Source organism: Panthera onca, chromosome E3 (genome assembly GCF_046562875.1).
Source record: "Panthera onca isolate mPanOnc1 chromosome E3, mPanOnc1 haplotype 2, whole genome shotgun sequence".
Lineage (NCBI taxonomy): Eukaryota > Metazoa > Chordata > Mammalia > Carnivora > Felidae > Panthera > Panthera onca.
In genome coordinates, this window is record NC_138354.1 from 11,878,856 (window position 1) to 11,902,360 (window position 23,505).

The following is a 23,505-nucleotide window of genomic DNA, read 5'->3' on the forward strand; positions in this document are numbered from 1 at the left end:
TCACAAATAGAGACGTTCTGTGCACCGTGTGTGTGTCTCTCTCTCTCTCATCTCAGGATTCCTTGAACCCCATCCTGAATGGCGTTTCGAGTGATGATACGGCATGCTAATCAATAGTGCTGTAAGCAAATCGAATTTCTCATTTTTTTGCCTTGACACAGCCCATAAATTATTTCAACATAATACTTTAATTGGTTCACACTCATTAGGGGCTGTACGACGTATGACTCACCAGCTTCCGTGTGAGTCAGTGCGATTTGTATTAAAACTCTGGGCTTCTGGATTGCAAGGTAAAAATGGTGGATGGGACAGCATAGAGGTTCCCTGGTGTTGTAGAGAGCAGGAGAGCCCCGGAGCGAGCGGGGAGTTTTGATGCTGGTTCTTGACCTACAGGGATCAGCCGTATGTTGGATGAGACAACTCATCCAACTTCTTTGAGCTCGAGTGTCCTCATCTGTACAATGGGTGGGTTGGTTTAGGGGGTCATCAGGATGCTATGGGTGCGATGTGAAGCCCTGCCTGTTGTCCCCAAGGCGGCAATGTCCCACTTGTGTCCCAGTCTCCACTCTCAGGAGATGATTGACATTCTGCTTCAACAAGGCTCTCAAGATCATCCAGGATCCTATGTACATCACCCTGGACCCTTCCTAGGGAACCAGTTCTGGTAACTAAATACAACACTGTCCCTCTTGAATCCAGAGAAGGAGGTGACCCTCCACTTTCTCGGGTCTCCTCTGAGTTTTAGATCTGTAGTGGATGTTGCAATCCCCGAATAGAGTACTTCTTGACCCCGCTGCTGGGAGTGCTGTCCGTAGACCGTCAGCAGCTCTCAGCTACCTCTGGGTATGGCTTTAACAGCAGAGAGCCCTAGCCTCCAGCCGCTTCCTGGAACGACCCACATCCAGTAACGGATGGGCATGGGGGAGTGAAAGCTGAGTCTTCTCACCCCAACTTGGGGCAGCTCTGAAGGGTCATGCCCTCTTGAGAAATCCCCAGAGGCTGGGCGAGGTTTCTGCGAAGACTGCATCAAAGTTTCAACGTCTCCTTCTGCCCAGCATTGCTGCTCTCCTTCCTTTCCACTGGCACTCCCTGCTTCCTCTTTTCCGAGAGCACTCCCTGATAATCTCCTTGCGTGCTGAGCTCCGTCCAGGAGGCTGCATCCCAGGGAGTTATCTTTCATCAGCCATACAATGTGGACTCCAGACCATTTCTGGTGCCAAGTTAGAGACCCCTCTTCTCACCTGCAGCCAAGCTGGTAACTCCCTGACTTCTCTGCTGATGCTTGGACACAAGGAGTCCAAAGTGTCTTGGAAGCACTTATAGCTTGTAGTTTGATGGGACCCTGTTGTGTCTTCTAGTAAGTATATCCCCTTTGGGGTCCAACCAATGGAACCCAGGATTTCAGGAATAGAAAATACAAAGTGTCCCGGGGTGGGGGGGGGGGGTAGGGCTCATTGGTTGTGATGATAATTAGGGATGAACCTGCCTTCACCCCACTGTTCCAAGACCCTATATGGGGTCTTCCTATAATGGGCACAGTATCAGATAAAGGTCTCTGATTTAAAGTATATGCTGCACCTTGAAAGAGGTCATTCTATACTTTCAGGGTATCGCCTTCAAGATGATAGTTCAGCTGTACATTTAGAAGGCTACGTAAGCATTTGGGGGGCCATTTATTTCTGGATGGCGTAGTGTTATCACTTGACCGCGGTGGACGATATGCCCATGCTCAAATTGTACTATCAGGTGGGCCCTTGGCTGAAGGCTATGTTGTATGGGATTCTATAGGTACGGATCAGGCATGTGTAGACTCTGTGGGGAGAAAACAAATACACAAAACTCACTGCTGGTCTAGATACATAGCCCTGTAAGGATGAATTGCTGGCCTTCATGGATGGAGGGGGCCCAGTGTAGTTGGGTTGCCAACAGTGGGCCGTTGGACTCAATGAAGAAGAGTGCCCTATATGCGAGAGCCCGGTCACACCAGCTACCAGTAGTCACTTATGCACGTCTTTTCCAACCCTGTGTAAAGGGATGTCAGGTTGGTGGCCTGAAATTTCCCATACTAGAGTGCGTATACCATCGCAATGGGCAAGCACCGCAAATGAGAGCCTCTTGTTACGTATTGGCCGGGATACCACTGCTTATAACTTAAGCTACTCTCCACACTACAGAGTTATTTCCCATCCTCACTTCTGGTGGCTGAAATCTAAATCATCGACGGCTTCTGCTTCTAGTGATAACGGGCATCTTCTCTTAGAACTGTCATCTCATTGAAAGCCATGACGAATTCTTAATGAAATACAGAAACAAGAAAATTTTAAAAGTCGTTTTGACGTCATCAAGGCGTAACCAAGGCAACCAAGTCTTGGGAAGTCATGTGAGCAGTGCCTTCCCTGCCTCCGGGCATTTGTTGAGTCCCAGCCTAAAGCCCAGATGGCCATCAGAGACAGTGTCAGACTACAGCTTTCAGAACTATCATGGGGATAGGATAGAAATGAGAGTTCAGGGCTTCAAAGGCTTCCAGGATTTGAGAAATCAAGATCCTGGAGAAAAGAGCCTGCAGAGACATTCTATGCCACTTTTTCCCTCATGGCATTTGCTGAACCCATAGCTGAGCTGGACAAAAAGCTGATAAGCAAAGCATAATATAGCAATGTGGGGGGAAAAATCTATAATCAGAGCTTTTAGCCATCTTGTGGTGCTAAGGAAACAAAATTGAACTTCAGAAAGAGCCAAGAAGTTGGTTAAGCACTCATGGGTGAGTTTAACTGAGACCCATAACAGGCTATGCGCCAGGAGTAAGGATGGACCAAAAAATAGACAAGCCCCTGGGGAACCTTAAATCTGGTCCTCAATCATTTCAGCCCCTTATTAGATGACGAATGTACCTGAGAGCCAGAAAAGCTTTAAGTCTTCTCTGGAAGAACATGAAATTAACCATTACCCAACCACTTTTCATACAAAATGTCTGGCATTCAATAAAAAATCACCCTGCATGCCAGGAGTTGGGGGTAAGTACCGAAAAGCCAAGAGAAAAAGTAAAACAGAAGAAAGAAACAGACCTGCAGGTGATACACATATTAACTTTAACCATGATTAAGATGTTTAAGAAACTAGCTAAGGTGGAAAATTTCAACAAAGAATTAGTGACTATAAAAAATAACCAAATGGAAATCCCAGAACCAAAAAATGATAGTAATGGCTAAATGAAAAATTAATGGTTTAATAGTAGCTTAGACATAGCAGAGAAAGGGATTCATACATTGGAAAGTAGCTTATACAAAAATATTCAGAGTGATTGGGGCACCTGGGTGGCTCAGTCAGTTAAATATCCGACTTTGGCTCAGGTCATGATCTCCCGGTTTGTGAGTTCGAGCCCCATGTTGGGCTCTGTGCTGACAGCTCAGAGCCTGGAGCCTGCTTTGGATTCTGTGTCTCCCTCTCTCTCTCTCCCTCTCATGTTCATGCTCTGTCTCTCTCTCTCTCTCTCAATAATAAATGGAAATTTAAAAATACATACATATATATATATATATATATATATATATATATATATACACACACAGACACACACACATACACATATATATAGAATGGGCACAGAGAAATAACAAGGAAAATTCTAGAATAGAACATGTAAGACATCTAAGGCATAGTCAGGAGGCTAACATACTTAGAATTAGATTCCTAGAAGGAGGAAAAGCTGGGATGAGACAGAAATACTATTTTCAGGACATGGGCTGAAAAATTCCCCAAACTGATAAAGTATACAAAGTCACACATTCAAAACGCTTAAATACAGAGAATGTCCTACAAAGGCACATCATAATAAAAATTTCGAAAGCCATATAGAAACTCTAGAAAGAAGTCATCAAAAAAAAAGACACATTGTCTTCAAAGGCACAACAACAACGATAATTATTATTTTTAAAAGTGTAAGAGATATATTTTCCTACAGAAATTATGTGAGTCAGAAAATGATAAAATGTGCCTACCAAAGTTCCGCCCAAAATTATTTCTAACCCAAGAATCATATACTCAATGAGAATATTCTTTCATAGGAAATGTGATATAAAGACATTTTCAGTCAAGCAAAGGTTGACAAAATTTGTACCCAGCAAATGTTCACTAAAGAAATTTTTTTCTGGAAAGAGTTGTGTAAGCAGGTATTAAATGGGTCCGTATAGAAGCACAATTATGCAGCAAAGTGTTAAGAAAAGAATACTGGAAAGGGTAAGTATGTCAGAAAACTGAATTTTTTGTATGCTAGTTCTCAATCTGCAAAATCCAAATCTCGTAGAGAAAGAGAGAAGAAGGGTGGTTACCAGTGGTGAGGACAGCTGGGGATGTGTCATTACAGGGGAGAAGCTTGCACCGGGAAGATGAGTAAGTTCTAGAAATCTAATGCACAGCAAATAGTGATAACAGTCAACAGTACTGTACTATACGCTTCAAGGTTGCTAAGCCACTAGATCCCAAGTGTTCTCACCACAAAAAAGGAAATTATAATTATGTGATGCATTAGAGGAGCTGGCCAAAGCTATTATGGTCATCAAATCACAACATATCAATGTATCAAATCAATACTTTGTATATCTTAAACTTATATAATGTTGTATGTCGATTGTATCTCCCTTAAAGAATACACTTGGTTTCGGGCCCAAGGTTCGACCCAAACCAGATCGATGGAGTACCACACGCATTTGTTGCCTGATATATAACAAATGGGATATTGCAAAATTCTTTTTTTTATACAAATGTTAATTTTTAAAAAAGTAATCTCGAGGCCTAATGTGCGGCTCAGACTCATGACCCCACGATCAAGAGTCACATGCCCTACCAACTGCCATTGCAAAAGTCTGGATACGGTACTTTATAAAAGAAGATGCCCAAATGGCCGGTAAAGAAATGAAAAGTGGCTCAACATTACTGGTTGACGGGGAGATGTATGCAGTTAAAAACCCTGGCGTGTGAGTAACTTGTTCTGTGAGTGTCAAAATTCTCTAATAAATTTTAGCTTAATAAACGAGTGATGTCTTGGGGTATGAGTAGGATGTGACACCAAGCATCACGTGATCGCCACCGAGCCAACGATTCTCGAAATTCGCTTGGTAATACGGTGCTTTGGACTAGAAGCGTGTTTCCGGAATGAATTACGCTCTCAACCCAAGGTTTTGCTATTAGAACGATAAGATACCATTACAAACACACAAAATGAGCATGGTTAAAGTCAAGGGAAAAAACTGGCAATGCCACACATTGGTGAGAACTTGGGCCACTAGAATTTTCCTAGTCTGCTAGTGGGAGAGTAGTCTGGTACCGCCACTTGGGAAAAGCTCCCCCCCCGCCATGTTGGGTGAAGAAGGGGGGGCAAAGCTGAGGGTAGACACGGCAGTCATTGGCTCCTACTGTCTAGTGGGCACTGGAGGCCAGGTGGTGGCCTCCTTCTATGCCACACTATTCAGAACAGGGGAACAGCCCTTACTGAGCCCAGCTCACACGTGGGCTTTGGGAAATCCCAATAACTAATCTCACAAAGAAGCCTCTGATCTTCTGGGAATACCAGTTCTCGGTGTGAATCTTCAGATGCCGACTACTAAGAGACGAATTTCCAAGAGATCTCTGTCATATGCCTTTCCTTCCATGAGAGCATGAGTTGAAACCTCCTTGAAACCAGAGCAGTGGCTTATTTCTGCCAGTTCTGGCTGCTCCTCTGGATGCTGAGGCCCTCCCCTTCCATTCCACCTGCAGGATCCGTGCTGGAACAATGCCTGTGTAGACAGACAGACCCCCCGCTCTGGTTGGCTGGCTTCTGGAATTAGACCAGCCCTCCCTAACCTGGTGTCAGCTCTGGACAAGATTAAGAAGGCTGATGGCCTCCCTACCTCATCCCCATCGTGACGTCTTTGACCTCCGTTCCTGATTTTCCCTTGTGGCCTGCTAGGAGAGAGGTTCAACTGTGAATGCCAGGAGAATCCCTTAACGACCTTGCTGAGCTCCGCACTGTGACGGCCCACAACCGGACAGCACTTCTGATATAACCATCAGCTCTTCTGGCTTGTTCCCTACATAGGCTCCGAAAGATATTTTTGTACCACAGGTAGGCACCTCTGAGCGCAAGAACACAATAACCCCACCCCACCCCTTATCAATACCCTCATACTAGACTCTCCCACCGCCTAACCTTGGCTGTCCCACATCAAGCTAGACCTCACACTATCCTCAGATTCTGGGATTCGTGCTACCTGGCTTAGCAAGGCTCACCATACCGGCGGCCTGCTTGTCACAGGGTATTTCTGGCATGTGACATGATTCACGGAAAAAACTGAAAAAAAAAAAAAATCCATCAAGCCAGTTGTTGGAATTCACGTGGGCCTGCCTGCCAGAAATTTAACATTTCAAAGGCTTTAGGGAAAAATTGTGTCAGGACAAAGGATACTTAGAATAATAGATGTACAGCCATCTCTGTTCAGGGCAGCCTTCCTTGGCTATAAGATCTGTAAGTTGTTACTTAAAGATACATTTGTCAGTTGGATTTGGTTTCGACACGGCCTCTGAAAATTACTCACATTCCCCGAGGCCACAGGACTGTCCCTACAACTTAAATAAATCGGGCATGTTTGAATCGATAAATAAAGGCATGCGTGTCCGCCCACTCCGGCATCCCGGACATGGAATATTCTCCGGGGGAAAGTTCTAAGAAAGGCTTGAGAATTACCCCAAAGCTGCAGAAAAAATCCTTCCGGGGGCACGGTAAAGTGGGACACCCACCCATCTGTGCTAGAGTCAAGCACATCTCAAAGAGAGGAGGCAGGACCCATTGGGGGGGAGACTTTGAAATCCGATGGATACCTTGTTTATTTTTTAAGAGGCTGTTTTAGAGCTGTTTTAGGGTTACAGCAAAATTAAGAGGAAGGTAAGAGAATTCCCGCATACACACCCCCCGTCCCCACACATGCACAGCCTCCCCCATTTACCAACATCCACCTCCGGAGCGTTACGTTTGTTGCAATTGACAAGCCTACGTGGACACGTCACAGTCGCCCAAAGTCCACAGTTTCCTTTAGGGTTCACTCCTGGGGTTGCACATTCTGGGGGGGGGGGGGTTGACAAAAGAATAAAAGATGGCTATCCACTGTTAGAGTATCGGGGAAAAAAATTTCACTGCCCTCCTCGCTCTGTGTATTCATCCCATCCTCCCCTCCTACCCCTGGCATCCAACGATCATTTTCCTGTCTCTGCAGGTTTGCCTTCTCGAGACTGTCGTATGGTTGAAATCATAAAGCATGTAGTCCTTTCAAAAGGCTGCTTTCCCTCAGTAACACGCATTTAAGTTTCCTCCGTGACTTGTCACGGCTCGATAGCTCATTTCTTTTTAGCGCAGAATAATATTCCATCGTCTGGATGTGCCAGTTTTGTTTATCCATTCACTTGCCGAAGGACATCTTAGTTGCGTCCGAGTTTTGACGATTATGGGTACCGCGGCTATAAACACCCGTGTTCTGGCTCTTGTGCGGACACGGTTTTCAACTCCTTTCAAAAACCGGAGTGCGATGGTTAGATTATGTGCTAAGAAACTGTCAGCCTGTCTTCCAAAGTGGCTGCTCCCTTTTGCGTTCCCACCAGCAGCAAACGAGACTTCCCGTTGTTCTCCAATGCTCACCAGCATTTGGTGTTGTTGTTGCGTTGGATTTTGGCCCTTCTTATAGATGAGCGGGGCTTTCTCATAGCTGTTTTGACTTGCATCTTCCTGATGGCATATGACGTGGAGCATATTTCCATATGTGCATTTGCCGTATGTGGATCTTCATTGGTGAGCTGTCTGTTAAGGTCTTTGGCCTACTTTTTTTTTTAATGTTTATTCATTTTTTTTTTTTTTTACAGCGAGAGCATGAGCGGGAGAGGGGCAGAGAGAGAGGGGGACAGAGGATCCGAAGCGGGTTCTGAGCTGACAGCAGTGAGCCCGACGCGGGGCTCGAACTCACCAACTGTGAGATCGTGACCTGCCCTGAAGTCAGCCACTCAACCGACCGAGCCACCCGGGTGCCCCTAGCCTATTTTTTAATTGAGCTGTTTCTTTACCGTTGGCCTGTCAGCGTTCTTGGTATATTTTGGGTACCAGGCTCTTCGCGGTTGTGTCTTTTGCCAGTATTTTCTCCCAGCCTGTGGCTTGTCTTCTCAGTCTCTCGAGCATGTTATTTTCTTGAGTTGTTGGGTGCAAGTCACAAGGGGGCTGGTGCCTGGCTCATTCCATGAAGAAGTGTAAATTAAAAAAGCATCAAGTCTTTGAGCACTTGCTTACCAGAGAGACGGGAGGGCATAGTGGTTAAAGCAGTTTGTGTATGTGCAGGTGGGGGTGGGAATGGGGACCAGCAAATGCCCTGTGTCCTCCTCCTGCGGCTCCAATCCTGGTCATGCCATTTAATGGCTGGGCCAAACTACCTAATTGTGTCTGCCTTAGGCTCCTAACCTGTGGAGCCAGTCCCGAGAGGATATGAAGACATCTCCAGACGGCCATCAGCAAAGCACTGAGAACGACGTCAACGCCTTGTAAGCTCTCCGTCAACGGTAGCCATTATTGTAATGCACCCATTCCCGTTAGGGGTATTTTTAAGGATGCAGGAGAAAAAGACATCCTTATCCGTGGGCATATCCTATTATTTCATTGGAGAAGAAGATTAAAGGGCAAGGTAACAGGGGTGAAGAGTGAAAGTGAGCACAGGCCCCTTTGGAAAACATTCCCCATCAACTAAAGCCGAGCAAAAAGTCGGGGATAGAGTGGATTCTGAATACGTGTTTAAGTATTCCATTAATTATTCGACAGAAGGGCCAACCTCGGCGGGAGGTAAAGTGGAAACGTTGGAAATAAGACCGCCTAAGATGATTTGATGACCGAAAGTGGGGGGAAGGGACCGAATCCCAAAGGATTCGGTCAGATTTGGATTTGTGAGGGAAGAGGAGAAGAGCATACATAGCAGGTGGATGAATACTCGGAAGGGAGGACTGTATTTACAGGACGCGGAGAAGCCCGGCTGCAGAGGAAATCAGACAGGCGGCAAGGAGCCGTATTATTTGAAAATGGCTGAAGTCAGCTGCCAATTTCCAAACCAGATTGTGTAGCTGGAAACCACTGCTTTTAGAATCAAGTGCTAGATTTCACCTCCCCTCAAATCTACTTGTTAAGCAGCTGCTTTCAAAATAACCAGGGGAGAAGCGCCTGGGTGGCTCAGCCAGTTGGGCGTCTGACTCTTGATTTCCGCTCAGGTCATGGTCCAAAGGTTGTGGGATTGAGCCCCACGTCAGGCTCCGCACTGGGCGTAGGGCCTGCTTAAGATTCTCTCTCTCTCTCTCTCTCTCTCTCTCTCTCCCCCTCCCCTTCCCTCATCTGGAAAACAAAACAAAACAAATCAAAAACAGGTGATTGTTGAATTAAACTGTAGTGTTCACCTCGGTCTTCAAGACCAAGCTCTCCCACATAACGTATGTAACTTAGTTCTCCCTCCTGGGACAACTGTTGGATCTATCATTTCACTCTTGGGGGGGGATGTGGCGACGAGGTGATTTGGGATTCTGTTCACTTACACAACCCCCTAAGAGCAGCTCCAAGGAAATTGTTTAAATGTTGACCCCTTCCCCGCTAAATGTTCATTGGGTAAAATTAAGTCTGATACACAAGTAATTGGAAAACTTACATGCACGCAAAAACCGACATGCAAATGTTCGTGGCAGCTTTATTTGTAATCACTGAAAACTGGAGGCGGCCACGATGCTCTTCTACAGGTGAATAAATAAACTGTGGTATGTCTATACAGGAAAATACTACGCAACGATAAACAGGAGCAAATGGGCAAGCCACAAAAAGGCACGGATGCATCTTAAACACACATTGCTAGGTGAAAGAAGCCAGTCTGAAAGGGCTACATATGAACGATGCCCTCCCTATGATGTTCTAGAATAGACCAAACTATAGAGATTGCAGACAGATCAGTGGTTGCCACAGGATTCGGGGAAGGGAGTGGGGGCTGAAGAGAGGAGGCACGTGGGGTTTTAGAAGGTGGCCAAAGCAATCTGAGTGATTCTGTGATGGCAGATACATGACATGCGCTCGATATCGGTTAAAAGCCGTAGAGCTTTACAACACAAAGGGCGAAGCTTCACGTGGGCAAATAAAAGGAGTCAGGTAGGAATTCGGGGGATCCCAGGATGGAACACAGAATGTGACCCCCAAAGCCCTCTAAATTACAGATGTGTGAGGCAACCCCAATAAGGAGGATGGGGAGGGGAGACGCTAACCTAAGACAGTTTGAAAAAGAGTAGATACAAAGCCCAGCCTCTAGAATTTCCATGAGGGGGCCCAGGTGCTGCTCAGAATGTAGGTCACATTCACCCCCCTTAACCTTTAGGAAGCCTTTCCAGCCTTAGCCTTGTAAGCTAGCCAATTACCCTTGGTGTCCCCTGTGCCCTTTGCCCAGACACTAGACACATCTTAAGCGTCCGTGGGGTATGTAGACTGGGGACTGTCGTCCAGACACGGCTACCCTAAGCTATGTAGGGATTTCTCCTTCAGGTCCCACAATTACTTAGGGCAGCAAACCAAGGCAGAGCTGAGCAGAAGGCAGTGGCAGCTAAGGGTAAGCGGGTCAACAGCCCATGGTGCCTTTCCAGGCCATGCATGCCATTCTTTGAATTCGATTAGTAAGCCAAGAGCAGTGGAGAGGCACGTCATCACGGTCCGTCACCTAGCCACCCAGCTGGCCACACCAATCATTTTGAAATGTACCTGGGGTTTGCTCTAATCAGGTATGGTAAGACGACGGACACGGAGACGACTGCCTCGAGAGAAGAGTTTACCACTTACCATTCCCAAGAGGAGGGGGGATGTCACGTCACACAGGGGCCACAAGAGGAGGCACCAGGGTCGGTCAGAGCCGGAGTGAGAGGGAATCGCCGACAAGAGTCTTCCTTCTGGAGCGGTGGCAAGTTTTCAGTCACGGACGTTCCCTGTGGGGCAGGAAGCAAAGCACGGATGTTGGGATCTGTGGTTGGAAGGGGTGAAATGTGACCCCTGCAACCCCCCAGGGGTGGTAGGCGCGGTAAGGATTCGGACTCATGACTCCAAGACGTCAAATAGTCAACTACAGGTGATCAAGGTTGATCATTACGATGGGATCCTGAAGCAACAAAGAAAGAAAAGGGCGTTAAGCAAAAAGTAAGGAAATCTTGGGGCGCCTGGGTGGCTCAGTCGGTTGAGCGTCTGACTTCGGCTCAGGTCATGATCTCGCAGCCCGTGAGTTTGAGCCCCGCGTCGGGCTCTGGGCTGACAGCTCCGAGCCTGGAGCCTGCTTCGGATTCTGTGTCTTCCTCTCTCTCTGCCCTTCCCCTGCTCATGCTCTGTCTCTCTTACTCTCAGGAATGAATAAATGTTAAAGAAAAGAAATGAAAAAAAAAGTAAGGAAATCTGAATAAAGTGTAGAATTTAAGGCATCACGACATAGCAATATTCATTCATGAATTAGGACAAAGTAGCATCCTTTTTTTTTTTAAGTTTATTTATTTTGAGAGAGAAAGAGAGAGCACAGGGAGGGGCAGAGAGAGAGGAAGGGAGAGAATCCCAAGCAGGCTCTGTGCTGCCAGTGCAGAGCCCGACGTGGGGCTCGATCTCACGATCCGTGGGATAATGACATGAGCTGAAACCAAGAGTCAGTCGCTTAACTGACTGAGCCACCCAGGCTTCCCACCAAGGTACCATCCTAATATAGGGTGACAGTTCTAGAGGACATAGGAAAACTTGGGAATGCTCTGGTGCTATCTTTATAACTTTTCTGTAAATCTGCAACTTTTCCAAAGTAAAAGTTGATGTCACAAAACTAACTGAGACAGAGTGTGGGCGGAGGAGGGGCAGAGAGAGAGAGAGAGAGAGAGAGAGAGAGAGAGAGGGAGACACAGAATCCGAAGCAGCTTCCAGGCTCCGAGCTGCCATGGAAAGGGCTGGTAAGAGATGCATCTGGAAAGGAACAGTAGGGCTCTAGCCATTAGGAAGCACTTGACGAACATTTGCTGATGAACTGAAGGAATGAATGGATGAATGACCAGAAGCTGAAAGTTCCTGTGTGATTTCCAGAGTCTCGAGTTTACTGCATAGGGAGCCACCTCAGGTTTCGAGAGGGGGTGTGACCCGATGTGTCGGCCATTAGACACTTGCCGCTCCAAAGTTTGGTCCATGGACCGGGTGGTTCACGCAACATCGGCGTTACCTGAGCGCTTGCAAGAGCCAGAGAAGCTGAGGTCAGACCCCAGAGGCACTGAATCTGAATCTGCATTTCACCAAGATCCCCCGGGTGCTTCCTCCGCACGTTTCAATTCCAGAAGAGTCGCTTTCTTGAGATCGCTTTGTTGGTAGAGGGGGGGAAAAAGTCTTCTGATTTTGTTGGGTTTTGTTTTTGTTTTGTTTCATTTTGCAACAAGAAAAAGGGGGGGGGGGAGGAAGGGAGAGAGGGAAGGGGAGGAAGGATGGAGAGCAGGTGTATTGTGGGACAAATACACAGCCTCCCCCCTGACTGCTTTCTTCCACCGAGGTGCTGTGAGACGCAGTATCTCTAACTGGAAGGCTTCGGATCCCGGCCAGTTTCCTGCGGAGGGAGGTGGGCAGCCTTTGAAGGGGCTGCTGGGGAAACTGGGGACAGGGTAGGGGAGAAAGGGACAGACCACCGGCGGCACGGTGTCCGGCGAACGTGGAACCCTTCTCCCCTCTGCCAGCAGCTGAAACCTACACTCCATTTCCAGGAAAGTGGCCGTCGGGCTGGCCGCTGGGGGAAATCAAAGGCTCAGCGGGCTTCCGTAATGCACCCTCATTTTGTGCAGCCAGAGCAGAGGATGGGACGGCAGGGTACAACCGTCCCTGGCTCCCACTAGCCCGTCCAGCCCCTCTGTCCCCGGCCCTGCACGCTTGCCCGGGGCGGCCCAAATCTGGGCTCGTGCAGGGAAAGCAAATGGGAATGTCTGGCCGCCTCGGCCCAGGTGCAGGCGGCTGCATCGAGTGACCCGCTTCTACTGCCTCGTCTATACTGCCTGTGCTGCTGGGGCGTCCTCCTCCGAGACACGCTCATCGAGATCTGTTATATTTACCCACGAAACAGCGCGTGATAACGGCATCCTTACGTCTCAGCCTCTTATTTGAGACGAAAGATCTACCAGAGCCTTGCTCGCCTGATTGGCGCCCTGGGTTCAGCGGTCACTCGGGGAGCACGGGCAGGGCTGTATGTGGGGTTTTGTCCTCTCCCTCCCCTTCGTCGTTGGGCTGCTGAGAACGGAGCTCAATCTCCAGTACAGCCTGGCAGTCACTCAATTGCTCTGTGCCAAGCGTGTTCACACATCTCTTCCTTGAAGCGCCTCACGAAGCGCCCTGGGAGGTGGTCCCCTTGTCCCGAGTTTACGGACAGGGACATCGATGCCAGCAGCATGGATGGCGTTCTGCCCAAGGCCGGGCTCTTCCCTCTGCATTGCTAGTGACAGGGCGAACTCGGGGTCAAAATCCACTCAAAGGCACGGTTCTGGTTTCCTGAGGTCGAAATCTCTTGGAGGAGCCCTCCCTCCGGAAGAGTGCCAAGTGTATAATGGGACACCAAAGCCTCACGGGTGTTAGAGCTTTGGGTTTCCGGAACTCTCCATGATATCATATCTCAATGCTCACGACTACAAGAACTGCAGGGCTAGGTCAGTATCCCCAGCTTCTGGAGACAGGGACTGAGCCCCGCAGAGAACAAGCCAGCAGCGTGGCCCCATAGGGAAGAGATCTGGAAGAACGGAGGGGCGTCGAGGTACCCCACCCTCCCACCTGCGCGCATGGGCTCATGACTTCACCCGGCAGGAATTGGAATGAGTGGCTTGGGATTGAGGAGGCAGAACTGGAAAGCAATGACTGCTGCCTTTGAAAATCTGACTATTGCCAAGAGGGGGACACAGCAGCCTTGTTTTACGTGTGCATGTGTGTGTGCGTTTTCCCGAAAGCATACGAGGAGTAAGAGAATCCAGCCTCTGAATGGGTCTCTGATGAATTGAGTCACCCTCTAGCTCAGTTAGATTCAGTTAAATACAGAGACAGGAGCCCTGAGCAGGGCGTATGGTGAGAACCAGAGTGGCCGACAAAGCAACCGGCTACCAACGGTGCTATTTGTCTGACGGTGTCATCGACTCAGTGTGAGGAAAGTCCACGGGATGATGATCGCCCAAGACTGAGATTCCCAAACCCACTGGGGAGCAGCACCCTGGCCCCCTTGCTCCCCTGGACCACATAATAAAGGTACTAGGTATGGGGCACAGAGCCGCGTGGACGGTTGTTGGTAGCAAGGTGGAAGCATTTAAGCTGGTGCCACACTGACTATCTTTGAGCCTCATCTTAAGGGAATCCATCCAAGATCCTAAAGAGAGTGACTGCCAGACTCTGGAAACCTTGGTATTCCAAGAAACTGAGTAAACAGAACCATCAAGGGCCAATGGCTAAAAGGAGACATGGCCTAGCCATGGTCACACTCAACCCCACAGAGAGGCCACACTCAACCCCACAGAGAGGCCATACTCCACTCCACAGAGAGGCCATACTCAACCCCATAGAGAGGCCATACTCAACTCCACAGAGAGGCCACACTCAACCCCACAGAGAGGCCATACTCAACCCCACAGAGAGGCCATACTCAACCCCACAGAGAGGCCATACTCAACCCCACAGAGAGGCCATACTCAACCCCACAGAGAGGCCATACTCAACTCCACAGAGAGGCCACACTCAACCCCATAGAGAGGCCACACTCAACTCCACAGAGAGGCCATACTCAACCCCATAGAGAGGCCATACTCAACCCCAGAGAGAGGCCACACTCAACTCCACAGAGAGGCCATACTCAACCCCATAGAGAGGCCACACTCAACTCCACAGAGAGGCCATACTCAACCCCACAGAGAGGCCACACTCAACTCCACAGAGAGGCCATACTCAGAGAGGCCATACTCAACCCCACAGAGAGGCCATACTCCACTCCACAGAGAGGCCATACTCAACCCCACAGAGAGGCCATACTCAACCCCACAGAGAGGTCATACTCAACCCCACAGAGAGGTCATACTCAACCCCACAGAGAGGCCATATTCCACTCCACAGAGAGGCCATACTCAACCCCACAGAGAGGCCATACTCAACCCCATAGAGAGGGCCATACTCAACCCCGTAGAGAGGCCCGTACTCAACCCCGTAGAGAGGGCCGTACTCAACCCCAGTGTGGACAGTTGGCATGGAGAAGCTGCCAGAAGCATGTGGAAGTGACATCAGTTTAGCCTCCGTGGTGGTAGCAGCCATCATGTGACCCAGCGTGGGCAAGGGTGGGGAGATGAGAGCCATGATGGCAGCGTCCCGCAGTCCACAGAACAGGAGGCAGGACTGAGTCCCGAGGAGCATGATGGAGTGGGGGGCCCTCTCAGATGATGCCCGAGGGACCCCCACTCACTGGAGACCAGCAGGTCCCCTGTCTTACTTGATTATATCTTACTCAAACTTTGTTTTTAAAAGCTGATTTATTTATTTTTTGAGAGAGAGTGCTAGAGGGGAAGGGGCAGAGAGAGGGAGAGACAGAATCCCAAGCAGGCTCCTCACTGTCATCGCAGGGCCCGATGCGGGGCTTGAACTCATGAACCACCTGAGCCAAGATCAAGAGTAAGTACACTTGGGGCACCTGGGTGGCTCGGTCGGTTGAGCGTCCAACTTCAGCTCAGGTCATGATCTCGCGGTCCATAAGTTCGAGCCCCGCATCGGGCTCTGTGCTGACAGCACAGAACCTGCTTCAGATTCTGTGTCTCCCTCTCTCTCTGCCCCTACCCCGCTCATACTCTGTCTTTCTCTCAAAAATAAGTAAACATTGAAAAATATTTTTTAAAAGAAGAGTCAGACGCCACCCCAGCGTCCCTATACCATATTCAACCTTTAAAACCCAGCTCCAAGGACACTCCCTGAAGCATTCTTTTCTAGAAATGGGTCATCCTCTGAACTCCCGGAGCTCCCAGAGCTCTTAACCTTATTGTGCATAATATCTTCCGTCCTGTACTTTGGCTGGCTGTGTTCCATTTGCTCCAATTAATTTTTCTAGACCACAGCCACCTGTCCTGTGTCCCTCTGTCCCCTTTACATTGAACATCTCTTTTTAGATCAAGAGACCTCCTCTCCCAATCCACCCAGCCTGAGCCCATAGGGTGATCTTGTTTTGAATGAATGGCTGCATGCGTGATAAAGGCGAGAGGGAGGCTGGGTCAGGGAGGGAGATGGGGTGCTTTTGAGTCCTCTGGGAAAGAAATCGATGAGGCTTTGGTCTCATTTTCCCAGGAGGGGTCCAGGCTTGCTCACAGTGGGTGAGCCAAGAGAGGGAGGGGGCGAGACGGCCAGGGCAGGTGCATCGGGGCGCATCAGTTCGACAGGGAGGAAATGCCCTTGACAGGGGCAGCGTGCTCAAGGGGCCCGGCCCTGGGTATGCACCGTTCCAGCTGCGTTCCCAGGAATTAGAGGCAGAGAAGGCAGGGGAAGGGACTCATCTCAGAGCCTGGTGGGTGAGGGGACAGGAAGGGGGGCGGGCGGGGGGTGGCGACGACACCTCGGCTGACTAATTAAAGCCTTTGGTAGCTGGCCCCCACCAGCTCGAGCAGATTATCACTGCTGACTCAGCTCCCCGCCAAGGCCAGACGCACGCTCCCTTTTTTCCTGCTTGATTTGCCTAATGGAAGCTGACAGTGAAGTTCAACCCTGATTGTCAGATTTCAGTAGGAACCTCAAGGAGGGGGGGAGAGGAAGGCAGACATTCGAGGAATAAAAATAGCTCACATAATGAGATCCTTTATTTAGCTGAACTGCTTCTTTAATGACTCACCTCTCCATCCCTCCCTCCCTCCCTCCCTCCCTCCCTCCCTCTCTCTCTCTCTCTCACACACACACACACGCACACACAGTTGTGCACACAAATGTCTGATTTGCACGTAGAGCTTGCCTCGGTCCTATAGGAAAGAGGCCATCCATCCTGGACCATACGGTCTGCAAAAGCGGATGTCCCTTAATGGCAAAGTTGGGAGATATTTTCCCTCATCCCTCTAACCAGAATTGCTGCTCCCCAGGCTCATTCAATGGTCCAGTTTCCAATATGTGACCCAGGAAATTGGTCCGGCCGGCACAACCAAACACACGGGTAGGCCCTCGCAACCCTGGCCGGTTCCTCATCCATCCGTGCCTCCGGCTCTGTGAACTGAGGTCTCGAAGGTCCGGATCACTTCTTAAAACCTGAGCTCCTCATCAGAAGGGTCAGGCTGACCGCTTGTGAGGAGAAAACAAAATGGCGCAAGGAAGCCTCCAGGTACTCTGCGCGACACAGCATCCGGGCAAGAATGCCATTGCCCTCCCTCCTCTGCTGTGCAGTTTGTTCTCCGTGAGGTCACAGGAAGTCACCTGCTAATTGTACGTGTCGGGATTAAAAACCTAGCTCTAAAACGGGAGGTTGAGGGCACCTGGGTGGCTCAGTCAGTTGAGCGTCCGGTTCTCGGTTTCGGTTCAGGTCGTGATCTCAGGGCTGTCGGATGGAGCCCCACGTGGGGCTCCGCTCCGAGCATGGAATTCTCTCTCTCCCTCTGTGCCCCTCCTCCACTCATGCGCGCTCTCTCTCTCTCTTTCTCTGCCTCTCTCTGTCTCAAGACAAATAAATAAGCTTAAAAAAAAATAAAACGGGGGGCGCCTGGGTGGCGTAGTCGGTTAAGCGTCCGACTTCAGCCAGGTCACGATCTCGCGGTCCGTGAGTTCGAGCCCCGCGTCAGGCTCTGGGCTGATGGCTCGGAGCCTGGAGCCTGTTTCCAATTCTGTGTCTCCCTCTCTCTCTCTGCCCCTCCCCCGTTCATGCTCTGTCTCTCTCTGTCCCAAAAATAAATAAAAAACGTTGAAAAAAAAATTAAAAAAAAAAAAATAAATAAATAAATAAAACGGGAGGTGGGGTCGTAATGCAGGCAGTTCTGCGTGTTTGTGAGCGCCGTGCACTGATGTTCGACGTCAGTATCCTGGGTCATATTTGCGTGTGCTGACGAGGAGGGGATCTGGGGACCCCAGTAGGGCCACATGGGCCTGGACTAGGGCGGGACTCTCTGAATGAGCGCCTCCTTACGCTTTGTCCCCTGTATGCCTCCCACGGCTGAGGGCCACGTGAGGGAGAGAGAGAAAGGCCGGCGGTCGGCATGATGTGACTCCATCGTCCTGAAGGTATGGCTGAACAAAGACCGTCTCACGCTGGCTAATGGCTCAAGAAGAGAATTCCAGAGGGCAAGTTCCGATCTACTGCCTACAGCCAACCCGGCCTCACGGATTCCCAAACCCAGCAGCGAAAGGCAGGCCAGAGGTGACAAGAAGGTCACTCTTAAAAATTGAGCTGCGGAGCATCTTGCGGAGTGGTTTTTTTTCCCCTTTGAATGTAGACCGTATTTTTCTTTTCTCTTTATTTTTCTTCCCCTACTCTAACAAAATCCTTTTTTTTAATGTTTTAATTTAATTTTTATTTTATTTTGTTTTATTTTTTATTTTATTTTACTTTATTTTATTTTATTTTATTTTAATTTAATTTATTTTAGAGAGAGAGAGCATGAGTGGGGAAGAGAGGCAGAGACAGAGAGAGAAAGAGGGAGAGAATCTTAATCAGGCTCCATGCTCAGCATAGAGCTTGACGTGGGGCTCAATCCAACGACCCTGGGATTGTGACCTGAACCAAAATGAAGAGTAAGACGCTCAGCTGACTGAGCCGCCCAGGCGCCCCTCTAACAAGACGCTTCTTGAGTGGCGGCTGCCATTTTTAATGGTGAGCATCTGCCCCCCATTTGTCAACATTTCCTCCCTATCTCTTGTGCCACAGAGGAGGGACCTGAGGCACAGAGAATGTATGTAAGTTGCCCAAGATGGAGGCAGCTAACAAAGGTCAAGTGTCCAAAGCCTGAATTATTCTGTTCCCTGTAAGATGTTCCCTCCTTACTTTGTCAAGAGGGAACACAAGGCATAGTGAGGCAGGAAGGGACCAAAGAACAAAACCTAGTCAGAGGCCCCAGGACCTTGGAACTTACTGTTGTGCATGGACTCCTATGTTTTTGAATAGGCTCATGGGAGGGAGCCACACAAACCCCTACCTGAGACGCCTGTATTTCTCACTATGGACCTCTTCCTTAGGGTTCTCTTGGTGTCTCCCCCACAGGCAAATCTTCCGTGTGATTCTCAGGAGTCAGCACAGCCAAGCAGCCCTGGTCAGCCCGCCCACCTCTCCCTTCTCCCTCCTGTGTATGACCTTCATATACATTGACGCTTGTTGTCGGGTGATAGTCTCTAAACCCACGCTCTACGCATTGCCATGCAAAGCAACAAAAAGACCCGCTTTTTCAAGGGTCTCTGAGTGGCTAAATTAGTACAAATGTTTAAGTACTCTCGCAAGGCAGGCATGGTTTTTATCAGTCACCGTCTTCAGTGGACTGTTAACTTTGAAGACAGGACAGAATAAGAACAACCATGGAAGACGGGGTTCCCCAAGTTTTTCCCCCTTCCTGTTCCACCTGCTTCGTGACCAAGTGAGTAGAAAAGTGGCCAGTGGGGGCCTGGGGACAAGACAGAAACAGCAAGAGAACTCGGAATCCATGAGAGAAGCAGGATGCTACCCGATTCTCATCTGCCGGGCTCGTTCACTTCTGCTCCACACCTGCCAAAGCCTTCTGCTTTCTCCTCATCCAGGGGGACAAACTGACCATCACCAAGTCTGCCCATGAAACCCCAGAGGAATCTGAATGAAATAAGCAGAATGGCCGCTCAAACAGAGGGAAGGAACATGGGAGGGGGTCACTGTCATTGGTGGTTGAGAGATCGCAAGACACTGAAAGAAGACAAAAGCCCGATAAAGGTGGGTTGATGGATAAAAGTGAAGGCCCTTAGCTCAGAATAGGCTGAGGAAGGGATATGATGGTGGAGAAGCTGGTCTTCTGGGAAGAGTTTGGGACAGACTCTAGACCAGAGGTCTGGGAAAATAGAGGCAGGCAGAAACAGAGGGAGCAGAGGCAAAGAACTTCACTGAACAGTTGTTTGTCCTCAGAACAGCTAGGCCGTTAACCCTTCCCTCGACGCCCGTCCTTATGGAACGGAACGGAGAACTGCGAGATGTTCTGGGACAGAAGCCAAGAAGCAGCTGGATTGAGATAGAAAAGGCAGTTTGGGAGGATCCAGGAAGTGTGTTTGCAGTAAAGAAACCGGGTGCTTTTATAAGTGGAATCGAGGACAGACTGTGCATTTTTGAGGACGTGGGGAAGACACAGTATTGTTTTATCAGCAGACAAGAGGGAAGGAGGGAGGGAGGGAGGGAGGGAGAGGGGGATGGGGGAAGGAAGGAAAGGAAAGTAGGAAGGAAGGAGAAGAAGGAAGGAAGGAAAGAAGGAAGAGGAAGGAAGGAAGGAAGGAAGGAAGGGGAAGGAGAGGAAGGAAGGAACGAAGGAAGGAAAGAAGGAAAGAAGGAAGGAAGCAAAGAAGGAAAGAAGGAAGGAAGGAAAGAAGGAAGGAAGGACCTCCAATTGGGGGAAAGAAACTCAGGATCCAAATATAAAGCAAAATAAAATGGAAATGTTTCTGAGTCATTAACAGAGTATTCAAAAAAAGGAGAGAGAAATTCTACTCAATCTACATGTTAGAAATCTTTTCTCTGGAGTGGGTATTATTCCCAAGAAGACAATATAATCCTGATCTCCACTATGGCTCTGTAGACTAAAAATTTCACATAGTTACGTTAGGGTGAATTGTTTTTTCAAGTTTTAGAATGAATCTATAGGAAAAGTTAACAAGCCCTCATTTGGGTTGTGGGACACCATGATTGCGTTTTCAGTCTTGATCTCATACAAGTGATGTTAAGTTGACAGGTGGGAGAATGGAGGCAGGGAGGCAGGAAGGAGAAGAAGCGGTGAAAAGGCCAACATGAGTAAAAGACTCCACTTCGATGGCGTGAAGTCAGGCATCTGCTATAATGTTTATTCAAGAAGCTTCAGAAGTTTAAATATACTATTTAAAGTGGTAAGCATTGGGGCATCTGGATGGCTCAGTCGGTTAAGCATCAGACTTAGGCTCAGGTCATGATCTTAGGGTGGGTGAGTTCAAACCCTGTGTCGGATGAGCACAAGGCCCGCTTTGGGCGAGCCCCGCTTCTCTCTCTCTGCCCCTTGTGGGATTCTCTCTCTCTTTCCCCATCTCTCTCTCTCACTGCCCTTCGCTCGCTTGTGCCCTCTCTTTCAAAATAATAATAGAATAGAATAGAATAGAATAGAATAGAATAGAATAGAATAGAATAGAATAAAACTGTGAGCATCACCACGGGGAAAAAAATCCAAATCGTAAATATAAAAATTCAGGACTGAAGAGGTTCTTGCTGTATTCTACGTAGCGTAAATACCGTGACCCTGAGAGTAGGGTAAGTTCCTCTTTTACGTTATCAGTCAGTATATATGCTTTACAAACAATAAATTATGAAACACTGCCATAAGCATGTTATCTGGAAGCGAGAGAAATACAGAAGGACTTGAAAGTTCTAGCTTCTGTGGCTGAGAATGGGGATCAGAAGGAGAAGGCGGTTACTTTTTTGCCAAAGAACTTCTGACCTCTGATTTTTTTTTACATAGGCATCTACTAATGTGATTCAAATCTGCATGAAAAAAAATTCAAAGATCCTTCTGGCAAATGAAAAAAAAAGTTCAAGAATTACATTTTCTCCTGGGAAATTGTGAATCTCCTCAAGATGACAGATTGATGTGCTTCCGACCAAATGTGAGTCTTAAAATTTTGCACGTGGCTCGAATTTGTGTAAATTCGGAAAAACGCAGTAGTGACTGTCATGCTTTACTCCTAGCATGTATGAGTCACGTGTTTTTCCGGAGACGTCTTCATTGAAGGTCTAAGGCACGCTGCAGATAGCTTCTCAAATAACCCTCCGTCTCATGTCTCTCATAAAGCGTACCTAGAGCCCATCACTTCAGAGAAATTCATCTTCCTGTGACTGTTCTTTTTCCATGTAAGCTGCCGACCTCCAGACACCATATGAGTTCATGTTGCCCAGAAGTTTCCCATTCTGCCTGTCAATTCCCCTCCTTCCTGCTCCCTGTGATTGTCCCCTACTGGCCATTCTTAACTGCTACGGTCATTGGCGGGGCCATCTTGTATTCTCGGTCTTACTTTTACTTCTCCTGGGACCTATCAGGTAGTGCCTTCGAAACTACACTGATGGCAAAGAAGGAAGCCAGCTGGGAACTCAAGTAAAAATTTACCCCTTGCAAGTGGTCGATCGTGTGGGAGAAGAATATACAAAGTCCAGAGAACCTACATCTATGGCACATTCCCAACACTATGCTGGGTGTCCCACATGAACGATCCACTGACTTCCCATGAGCAGCTCATGACAAAGGTGTCGTGTTCTATTACGGATCAGAAACTGAGCTTCGTTAGAAGTTAGGCACTTGCCCTGGTCACGCTGTTAGCATGGGGCAATGCCAAATTTGAACGTAAGTCTGTGTGGCTTCCCGTGTCTTTGAAAAATATAAATCAGAGTGTAATTTCACTGTGGCTAGCTTTCCCCGTAAGACAAGTTACGCTGAATGATGAAATGGGGATCAAGAGAGCTGTATTCTAACCAGCTGGCTTACAGGCAATCGGGAACTTGGAGTTGGTGCCATGTGTTGGCCTCCGGAAACAATCAACACGATTGAGGATCCAGGGATATTGGCTTTCATTTTGGTCCTAAGACCAATGAGCTCTCTGAACTTGCATTTTCTCATTTATAAAATAAAACGTTTCTCACCGGATGATTACTAAGCTCTCCTCCAACCCTGAAGAATCCGCAGACTCGAAAGAGAGAAGGCTCATTAAAGTTACTGTCTCATTCGGATATCGTGCAAATCACTGTGGGGAGTGAGGTGGAAAAATCGGTTGCAGGTTAAACAGCAAGGTAGTAATTGAACTAAAAAGAAAATCCTCATACGTTAACACTTACCTTGTTACTGTCCAGGGTGGAATGGAATTAAAGTACTGCCATTCATCAGCTCGGGCCGCCGGGACCGAAAAACCCACAGACTGCGAGACGTAAGCAACAGAAATGTATTTCTTACGGTTCTGGAGGTTGAGCGATCGACAGCAAGGAGCCCGCAAGGTAAGTCGCAGCCTGGGGCTTCTTCTCTTAGCCTGTCAGTAACCACCATTTCACAGTGTGGTCCTGTGATCTCTTCTTTGTGCATACGCAGAGAGAAAGGGAGAAAGACAGAGAGAGAGGGAGGGAAGGGCAGAGGAAGGGAGCAGAAGACAGTGTGCTCTCTGTGTTCTGTTCTAAAAATGACACTAATTCTAATCTTACAAGATCGGGGTTCCAGCCTTAGGACCTCAGGTGACCTTAGTTACTTCCTCAGAGGCCCCATCTCCAAAGACGGCCCCAGCACAGG

At 48.5% G+C, this 23,505-nt stretch overlaps 1 long non-coding RNA gene across 1 annotated transcript in view; it reads right to left on the reverse strand.

The window, feature by feature from the left end:
- The window catches only part of LOC132689417 (uncharacterized), a 71,496-nt gene that overhangs the window by 10,006 nt on the left and 37,985 nt on the right, over positions 1-23,505 (reverse strand). The window contains exon 3 of the long non-coding RNA XR_009614996.2: positions 10,862-11,004. This is a non-coding gene — a long non-coding RNA (uncharacterized LOC132689417). The remainder of the gene's footprint in view (positions 1-10,861; positions 11,005-23,505) is intronic.